General features: G+C 49.9%; 1 non-coding gene across 1 annotated transcript; it reads left to right on the top strand.

Moving 5' to 3' along the window:
* Positions 1 to 8,024: 8,024 nt before the first annotated feature.
* Positions 8,025 to 8,096, top strand: TRNAE-UUC (transfer RNA glutamic acid (anticodon UUC)). Its single transcript has one exon. It is a non-coding gene; the product is annotated as a tRNA-Glu (tRNA).
* Positions 8,097 to 10,615: the final 2,519 nt, after the last annotated feature.

Here is a 10,615-nt window from a genome sequence, read left to right as displayed (position 1 = left end):
AAAAAGGGAAACTCTGGGACTTCCCTGGCAGTCCAGTAGTTAGGACCTTGCCTTCCAAGGCAGGGGGTGTGAGTTCAATTCCCGGCTGGGGAGCTAAGAACCCACATGCCTTGGGGCCAAAAACATAAAATAGAATCACCCTGGAGAAGGAAATGGCAGCCCACTCTAGTATTCTTGTCTGAGAAATCCCATGGACAGAGGAGCCTGGCAGGCTACAGTCCATGGGGTCCCAAAGAGTCAAATATAACTTAGCAACTAAACCACCTCAAATAAATGGTAGCAAGATTTCATGTCCACACACACAAAAAAGAGTAGAAGCAACATTGTAACACATTCAATAAAGGCTGGCTTTTTTTTTTCTTTTAAGAGAAAATTTGGAGACATAGACACATACATGGAGAATAGCACATCAAGGGTGAAGGGTGAGACCCAGATGAGGTAGCTACAAGCTGAAGAATGCCAAGGGTTGCTGGCAACCATCAGAAGTGAGGAGAAAGGCATGCATAGAATAGATTCTTTCTCCCAGCCCCCAGAAACCCTTCTGACACTTTGATTATGGACGTCTAGCCTCCAGAACGTCTAGCCTTGTTTTAGGCACCCAGTTTGAGGCACTTTGTATGGCAGCCCCAGCAAACTAATACACTGGTAAGTTTCTTAAGCTCACAGAGACTGTTTTCTCATCTGTAAAATAGGGTTGCTATTATTTACTCCACAGGGTTGTGTGGATTACATGAAATAAAACCATCTCTGTAGTAATTTCAGGCACAGAGTAGGTGCTTTCTCAGGTCAGTGGTGGTGGCTTAGAAGTTGGAGCAGTTCGTAGCAGAGGTCTTTTCCATCCTGGGTGTACTTTAATTCTGTGATCCACACTTGGGGTTTGATGAGTTCCCACACCTTGGTACCCAACCCCCATCTGTTTCTTACCACTGTCCCAGACGAAGAAAACCAACAGCAGTTCTGTATTCTGAAGGCTGCCAGTTAAAGTTACAGCTGCTCAGTGGTCCATGTGGAGGGAAAGATGGGGAGGACTGTCTTTAGATGGTGCAGCAGCCTTCCTGGAGACCATGTTAACCCTGACCCTGAAACCCTGCCTGGTGCCTTTTAATACACAGACGGGGAGGAAGAAGAGGATGCTGCGTCAGCCCTTCTGGATATTTAAAATGATTTTCAGTCAAAGAGACAGCATTATTATCATCGGTAACAGATACCTAATGCTATCCCTCATCCTCAAGCAGCCCAGCACAGAACTCCAAGGAGTGATTTTGAATATTCTGGTTTGGTTCAGAGAAAAGGAAGGCGTGAGATCAAGCATCGTGTACTTCTGAAGTCAAAGGTGAACAAAATGACTGTCAACTAGATGTCGATTTTTCTGTAGCCAACCTTCTATGTCTTCATATGTTGTTTAAGAGTTGTTTGTGCATTTTAATATGTGATAGACACACTTGAAAGTTTGTTGCAACCCCTTATATAATCAAAGTGATACATATATTTTTGTAGGGCTTGAAAAATAATTTTACTCCTTTGAGTAACTGTGGAGATTTACAGTTACTATGGCATTGACTTATGGAATATGCTTGGCTGTATCTATGATTCGTTTGTTCAGGAACCTCCAATTGTAACATTATTCCTTTTGAAAGCTTTTCAACTTCCCCTTAACACTCTGGAGTTCATCTTTCTTTTTCCACTTTGCTTCTACAGCTTGTGTTGTTAATTTTATATTTGAACAAAAACATCCACCACAATAAAAGCTTTTACTGTGGTGGGGGTGGGGGTATTGCATGAGGGACGCAGGCTTATTTTTTAAATCTTGGAAAACACAGCAGAATATGAAAAAGAAAACCTCCCAGAGTCAAAACATCTTGGAGTATTTTTCTTGTCTTTTTTCTACATCTGAGCATGAATAAGAAGCACGTGTGTAAGAGAAACAGGTGGGACTAGAGTGCTGTGCTTGAGGCAAAACTGGGACATGCCTAGGCTTGTGTAGGGGAAATGGTGAGGCAGCTGCCAGAAGCTGATGCTGCTGAGAAAGTGCAGAGAGGGGGAGAGGGAGCCTGCTGGGGGAGACACATCCCAGGGTGGAGACTGTCAGGCAGTGAGAGAGCCTTTGGTGACTGGAAAGGCGGAAAGCCTCTGTGATTCCTCAGAACCTGTGGAATCGGGTCTGAGCTACGTGTGTGTGTGTGTGTATGTGTGTAAAGGTGGTCCTAGACAGCCACATCAGCCACTGCAGAGCCGTTTCACTAAAAGACTGTAAGACAGGGGCTCCATCAGCTGTGGTTTATGACTCCCTGATGGGGTGTGACACTGACAGGGAGGGGAGTGCCCTGGGACATCACCCCAGGTCCATGACCTGCTTCTCTATCTGCCACAGGTGCCCCGCAGTCCACAGGGCACAGACCAGAGCAGGGAAGAGGAGGAAAACAACCGCTGGAATCACGTGTTCAGGGGCCATGCCTGAACTTTGCCCGGAGCCCATGTGAGACACTGCAGGAAACTTCTAGAAACACTTGGGGAGACTTGGCAGAGCAGACGGGAGCCAGAGTGTGACTCTCAGGGGTCTTTCACTATGATGAGTTGGTTCATGACTCCAGCAAGACAATGAGACCCCTGAAAGCAGAGCCCTATCACATTAACTTTAGCTCCCATCACCTAGGCTTTGGTGTATTCAAAAGTGCTCAGTACACTACATTTTATGCTGACTAAATACAATCTTTTTTTTGATAATCTGATTTATGACATGGTTTCCAGCAATATATTATGATAAAAAATGGGACTCCCTGGATAGGAAAATGAAGTTGGATATGCTGATCACATATTTGGCCTCAAGAAATCTTGGCATTCTCTTCCCCTGAATTCTGTGGGTCTCTGTGATTCATAATGTCCCAAAACATCAAGGATTAGACAGAAGCCAGAGCGGAATCATGCAGAGAAGAAGAGAGCTCAGAACCTCCTAAGCCACCTCCTCAGATGGACAAGAACCTGGGGACCTGGCCTTTGCTTTACTGGTGGACTGGAGGATATCAACTGGGTGTCAAACACTGTACTATAGTCAAAACTATGATTTTTCCAGTAGTCATGTATGGATGTGAGAGTTGGACCATAAAGAAGGCTAAATGCAGAAGAATTGATGCTTTTGAACTGTGGTGTTGGAGAAGACTCTTGAGAGTTCCTTGGACTGCAACGAGATCCAACTAGTCCTTCCTAAAGGAAATCAGTCCTAAATATCCATTGGAAAGACTGATGCTGAAGCTGAAGCTCCAATGCTTTGGCCAGCCGACTCATTAGAAAAGACCCTGATGCTGGGAAAGAGTGAAGGCAGGAGGAGAAGGGGATGACGAGGACAAGGTGATTGGATGGCATTACTGACTCAATGGTCATGAGTTTGAGCAAGCTCTGGGAAATAGTGAAGCACAGGGAAGCCTGGCTGCAGTCCATGGGGTCACAAAGAGTAGGACACGACTGAGTGACTGAACAACAAACCACTGTGCTGGGTATCTTGGGGGCTCCTAGAGAAACAGAGCATAATCCTCGACCTTGGGGAGTATCATTAGTCAGAGAGATTAACTGGTTAAGTACCTCTGTGCTACAGAGTCTTTCAGGGCAGTGTGGAATCAGGAAACTGCAGGCATAGATGATGTGGTAGGAGGATCAGGGAAGGCAGAGACCCTGAGGGGATCAGAGGAAGGAGAGGGATCCTGGAGAGGGTAGGGGAACAAGCAGGCATGGAGGACAGTGTCATCTTGGGGCTGAGAAGGAAGACTTCCAAGTCAGCAAGTGGATACCAGTCCAGCCCTACCCCTTGCTAGCTGTGTGACCTTAGGGTGGTTCATTTGCCTATCTAAGCCTTGGCGTCTGTAAAGTAGTTCTGACCTCACAAGGTTGTTGAGGAATAAGCAAAGGCAATATGAGTGAGGCACTTAACCCAGTGCCAGGAGCATAACAAGCACTTAACAAGTGTCAGCATTGCTTTTGTTATCAGGAGCAGCTGGTAGGATCTGGAAAGATGGGGAACCTGGTTGAGTTTCTGGAGCAGTTCAGTTCAACTGAACGAGTGTTTGTTAGGTACCTACTATGTGCTAGGTGGGCTTCCCAGGTGGCTCAGAGGTAAAGAATCCATCCGCAAAGCAGGAGCTGCAGGTTTGATCCCTGAGTCAGGCAGCCCACTCCCGTAATCTTGCCTGGGAAATTACACAGACAGAGGAGCCAGGTAGATACAGCCCACGGGATCACAAAAGAGTCAGACACAACTGAGACACTAAACGACAAGAATAATGTGTCAGCCACTGTGCTAGGCTCCAGGCGGTGGGCACAAGGGCCTCAAAGGAGCCAACAGGCAAATGGGTCTATGAGCAACAGATGTAATTCCAACAAAGCAGGGAATGTACAAGGTGCTCTAGGCTCACTGAAGAGGCACGGGGCCAAGGCTGCAGGTAGCTGGAGAGCGCTTTCCTGGGAGGTACAACTCAGCTGAGATCTGGGTAAGGACAGCAATTAGCCCAGTGGGTAGAAGGGGTAGAGCAGAGAGGGCAGGGAGTGTCCCAGGCAGAAGGAAGAACTTTTCACCTCCTGGAGAGCCCACTCCATTCAAGCCAGTGCAAGTCAGCTCTCCTGTCTAGATCCAGTGAGACGGGGCGGGAGTGGTAACTGGTGGTAAGAGCTCCCCTGAGGGCCACGGGGTGCCCCGAAAGAAAGTGCTGTGAACTCATCTGTGCTTTCGAAGGTCACCGCAATGCCTGATGGAAGCGGGCAAGGCCAGAGCAGACAGACTATGACATTTTGTGATCATTCAGGTGTGAGGCCGGGGCGGCCTCAACCAGGATGGAGGAAATGGCGTCAAAGGGACCGGAGCTGGTCCTTGTCCTCAGGGATCTTACATTAGATGCGCGAAAGATACTTGTAGACCCAGCAAGACGGGCAACAATGGAGCAAGGGGTGCTGGAGGGGTAGAGAGGAGGAGGTTCAGCAAAGGCTGGGGTGGGGGTGGGGCCAGTCCACAGGTAGCAGCTGCTGCCGGGGGTGCTAGTGGAGGTCTGGGAGCCACGGGCCAGGGCATTGTTGCAGGAAGGGGAAGCCCCTGCCAGGGCCCGAAAGGGGGCTCTTGTCTAACACTCGGAAATGAATTGTCCAAGGAGACACACTGACAAAGCAAGAGATTTTACTGGGAAGGAGAGCAGGAGGGTAAGGGAACCCAGGAGAACTACTCTGCAATGTGGCTCGCAGTCTCGGGTTTTATGGTGATGGGATCAGTTTCTGGGTTTTCTTTGGCCAATCATTTTGAGTCAGGGTCCTTCCTGGTGGTGCACGCATTGCTCGACTAAGATGAATGCCAGCTAGAAAGATTCTGGGAGGTGGCAGGACCCATGGCATTTCCTTTTGACCTTTCCTAAACTATTCCATATTCCTCACCGGGACTTCCTGTTGTAAAATAACTTACAGGTGTGCTTACTATGGTATCTGGCCAGGGTGGGCGGTTTCAGTCAGTGTGTTTCCCTTAGCAGATTGACGCTGTCCTCAGGATCCCAGCAGGGTCCCATTTGATGACACAGGTTGCAGAGATCTTCATGGGTCCCTGAGAGGAAAGGAAGCAGTGGAAGTGATGTGGAGGAGGAATCAGTCCTGCGGAAGTGATTGCAGTGGGAAGGAGCTGGAGCCCAGAAGGGCAGATGTGCTGGTCTGGGCCCAGGGGAGGAAGAGGAGGAGGAGTGGGCTGGAGAAACTTTGCAGGAAGTGACTTGGCCAATGGAGGGAAGCAATCCTTCGCAGCTCAGGGGACCACGCTGCAGCAGTGGCCCTATCAAAACAGGGTGGCTGGAACCAGAGCAATTTGGCACCCTGTGCAAAGAGGTCATTTCGATGGCCAGCCTTTCCTGAGTGGCTGCTGCAGCCAGACCCAAAGCCAGGCGACAGGCAGATGTCACGTGCCACTTCACCCCCATTGTCGCCACCATTCATGTTGTAGACCCCCATTCTGCAGAGGAGGCAAAGAAATTCACGCAGGCACACAAGTGATAAGAAGCTTTGTCAATATCTCGAGAGCCGGCGGTGTGAGTTAGAGGAAACTATGAACCAGGAGTGACAAAGTCAAGAGGAACTAAAGAGCCTCTTGATGAAAGTGAAAGAGGAGAGTGAAAAAGCTGTCTTAAAACTCAACATTCCAAAAACTAAGATCATGGCATCTGGTCCCATCACTTCATGGGAAATAGATGGGGAAACAATGAAAACAGTGACATTTTATTTTCTTGGGCTCCAAAATCACAGTGACAGTGACAGCAGCCATGAAATTAAAAGACACTTGCTCCTTGGAAGAAAAGCTATGACAAACCCAGACAGTGTATTAAAAAGCAGAGACCTCACTTTGCCGACAAAGGTCCATCTAGTAAAAGCTATGGTTTTCCCAGTAGTCATGTATGGATGTGAGAGTTGGACCATAAAGAAGGCTGAGCGCTGAAGAATTGATGCTTTTGAACTGTGATGTTGGAGAAGACTCTTGAGAGTCCCTTGGACTACAAGGAGATCCAACCAGTCCATCCTAAAGGAAATCAGTCCTGAATGTTTATTGGAAGGACTGATGTTGAAGCTGAAACTCCAATACTTTGGCCACCTGATGCGAAGAGCTGACTCATTTGAAAAGACCCTGATGCTGGGAAAGATTGAGGGCAGGAGGGGAAGGGGGCAACAGAGGATGAGATGATTGGATGGCATCACTGACTCAATGGATATGAGTTTGATCAGACTCCGGGAGATAGTGAACGACAGGGAAGCCTGGCATGCTGCAGTCCATTGCAAAGAGGTTGCAAAGAGACACAACTGAACAACAGCAATGACAACCAATGAGCCAGAAAGTGCCTTCCCAGGTGGCACTAGTGGCAAAGAATGCACATGCCAATCAATGCAGGAGACATAAGAGACCAAGGTCCGATTCCTGGGTCAGGTAGATTCTCTGGAGAAGGGCGTGGCAACCCTCTATAGTATTCTTGCCTGGAGAATCCGCATGGACAGAGGAGCCTGGCGGGCTGCAGTCCATAGGGTCACAAGGAGTCAGACACGACTGAAGTGACTTAGCACACCTGCATGCATGAACCAGGAATGTGTGCAGACAACACTGGACAGGCCCTGAGAGTGAGCATTTTCCCAGTGTTTCCTGGGCCTGTCACATGTGTCAGGCCCTGGAGATCCTGTGGTTAACAAAACATGAGGCTCCTGCCCCATGGACCTTAGCATCCTGTGAGGGAGAGGGACAAGAAACAAAGAAGATGCGAGTGAACCTAGAACGCAGATCGCAGGAAGCAGGGCTAGGAAGGGAAACGGACTCCAAACTACAAAGCGGCCAGTCTGACCCTTGGCCCAGAACCCTGGACCACAGAGAATCAAGGCATCAGTGGTTGGGGGCTGGGTTCTCTGGCTGGCTCGGAGGCAGTACTAGCCATGGGCAACCCAGGCAATGGTTTCCTCACTGGAAGAAGCAGTCAGGTTAGAGTAGCAGCTCTCAAATTGTGCCTTAGCTGAGGAACCTCTTATTCAAACAAGATCTTAACCAGAAGCCAAGTCCAATGGGCAAACAGATGTAAGTTCAGCTTGAGAGCAGAACTGCCCCCCTCTTTCCCTCCGGATCCTCAGCAGTCCCAAAGGAATCTCACAGATTTCCAAGGGCTCCAGGAGCCCACTCGCGAAACCGTGGGATTGTTCCCTATTGCTGCTATAACAGACTTTCACACACTAGTGGCTTAAAGTAACACAGATTTATCAGCTTACAGTTCTGGGATCAGAAGTCCAAGATGGGTAGGCAAAGCTTCCTTCCTTCTAGAGGCTCTAGGGTAGAATTCGTTTCCTTTCCTTTTCCAGTTTCCAGAGGTTTTCATGGCTCACGGCCCCCTTCCATCAACGCCGTTACTCTGACATCTGCTTTTATTGTCGTCTTTTCTCTGACCCTCTGCCTCCTCCTTATAAGGACACTTGTGATTACATTGGGCCACACTGATAATCCAGGAGAATCTCCCATCTTAAGATCCTTAACTGGAGGGAATTCCCTGGTGGTCCAGTGGTTAGGACTTGGGGCTTTCACTGCCATAGCCCAGGTTCAATCCCTGGTCAGGGAACTAAGATCTTGCAAGCTGCCCAGTATGGCCAAAAAAGAAAAAAAAAAAAAAAAGCCTTTAAATGAATCACATCTCTCTTGCCATGTAAAGGGACATATTCACAGATTCTAGGGATTAGAACGTGAACATCTTTGGGGGCCATTATCAGCCAGCCACATCTTATAACTCCACTCATCCCTCAGATCGGAGCTTTAAGGTCATGTCCTCAAGGAAGCCGCCCCTGACCCTTCTGATAAGACCATCCTCAGTTGGGTTCTCAGGAGGCTGATCTCTCCCTCACTTTGCTTGTCGAGGTCATAATTTAGCATTTGTTTGGATAGTATTTGAGTAACTAAACATTAAGAGTGCTGTATTGTGCTTAGCCACTGAGTCATGTCTGACTCTTTGTGACCCCATGGGCTGCAGCCTGCCAGGCTCCTCTGTCCATGGGGATTCTCCAGGCAAGAATACTGGAGGGGGTTACCATGCCCTCCTCCAGGGCATCTTCCCAACCCAGAGACAGAACCCAGGTCTTCCCGCATAGCAGGTGGATTCTTTACCATCTGAGCCACCAGGGAAGCCCAAGAGTACTGGAGAGGGTAGCCTGTCCCTTCTCCTGGGGGCTCTTCCTGACCCTGGAATTGACCTGGGGTCTCCTGCTTTGCAGATGGATTCTTTACCAGCTGAGCTACCAGGGAAGCCCAAACATCAAGAGTGTGGGGAGTCCTTTTGTGTTTCTGTTTGTATTTTCAGCAGAATTTGGCACACAGCAGGGGCTCAATTAACATTTGTTAAATAAATTAATGAACAAATAGATGAACTTGCCTGAGGTCACAGCAGCAAGTAGCAGAGGCAGGATCTGAACTTGGGCAGTGGGTTCCCAGAGTCCTATATCCTTAGCCTTGCACAAGCTTGCCTCACACAGACCTACAGTAGCCCAGGCTCAGGGGGTGTGTTTAAGTCTTCTCAGCAACATCCCCCAGGTACTAGTTGCTTGGCCAACCCAAACTCGAACCCTTCCGCCCTCCCGCGGCCCCCACGCCCCTCGAGTCTGACCTGTGATTTAGGACTTGATTCATAGGAGGTAGGACAAGAAGTTCTGTGAATGCTGGCCGTGTGGGATTGGGGACCGTGGGTAGCCAAGGCCCCAGGGGCCACAGTGGTGGGAGGTGGCACCAGGCCACCAGGAGGAGAGCCCTCTAGAGGGGGCGGTGGGCACCGGGTAGGGTAAGGGCCGAGGGCAGCGCCCTGGACACGCCCACAACGAGAAGCCGGGAGGAGATCACGCCAGCCAGCAAGGAAACGAGCTGTCAGAAATCCGGAGGAGACGTGGGAAAGTGCAGTGTCATGGAAACCACGGAGCGAGCGTGTCCACTGGTTCTGGAAGAGGTGGCTGTTGAAGCATCAGGCGGCTCCGCGGGGCGGGAGTGGGAGGCCCACGGCCACCTGTCCTCCAGCTCTGACGCCCTTCAGCAGGGTGACTTCAGCAAACTGCATGGGAGCCGAAGCATCAGGCAGAGGCTGAGTGGGCGCTTCAAGGATCCAGGAGGAAACCAGCCGAGACCACACATTTCCGGATCTGGCAAGGAGAGAGGGGGGCGGTTGCTAGGAGCAGCGCTGCGGACCAGGGGAGCCCGCACGTGGGTTTGCAGGCACCTGGGCAGAGCCTGGGAGGAAGCATGGGGAAGCCGAGGGAAGGGCACGCCGTGGGGGGGGCACCGCTGGGCTGGGACCGTCCGGGGATGAGTCAGCGCCCACGTGGCTTGTGGCTCCCAGCCGGCCTCCCCCTGGCATCTACGGTAGGGCCTGGGAGCTAAGCTTTCTCCCATCAAGTTCACCCCGGGATTGCTTTGGAGGGGACCCTGGAGACCCGGAGCTGGGGCCACTGAGTGCAGGACCTCTGCACAGCCTCCTCCTCCAAGGCCAAGGGCTTCCTGGGCTCTGGGAGGACCTCAGAGGGCCTCCTGCCCTGGGTGGGGAGTCCAGTGTGAAACCACCCGAGAGGGACTGAATGGAGGAGCTTAGTCCCCCTCCTACTCCACTTCTCCAAAAGGTTCTAGAAAATTGCCTTCCCAGCCCCAAGGGACCTGACAACCATCTTTTGAAGATGTGAGTCCAAGTTTGTGCTTTGGACTCCTTGGGCAAGCTGATGAAGCCTGTGGATCTTTTCTCAGAGTAAGTGTGTAAAATACCAATGAAACCAATTATATTGAAAATTATATATATATTTAAAACTGAACCTTTAATATCATGCCATACATGCTTCTTTATCAAATGCCCTAAAGAACAACATCTGGCAATCAGTCACAATTTTAGAGCTGTTGTTCAGTTGTTAAGTCGTGTCTGACCCTTTGTGACCCCATGGACTGCAGCATGCCAGGCATCCCTGCCCTTCTCTGTCTCCTGGAGTTTGCTCAGACTCATGTCCATTGAGTTGGTGATGCTATCTAACCACCTCATTCTCTGCCACCCTCTGATTTTAGAGTAGTGGTGAGCATAAATGACATTGGGAGCTGTCTATGAAAGTCTGATGTGATATG

The sequence above is a fragment of the Budorcas taxicolor genome, chromosome 14, assembly GCF_023091745.1.
Source record: "Budorcas taxicolor isolate Tak-1 chromosome 14, Takin1.1, whole genome shotgun sequence".
In the NCBI taxonomy this organism is placed as follows: domain Eukaryota; kingdom Metazoa; phylum Chordata; class Mammalia; order Artiodactyla; family Bovidae; genus Budorcas; species Budorcas taxicolor.
This window is presented reverse-complemented; position numbering and strand designations above follow the sequence as displayed.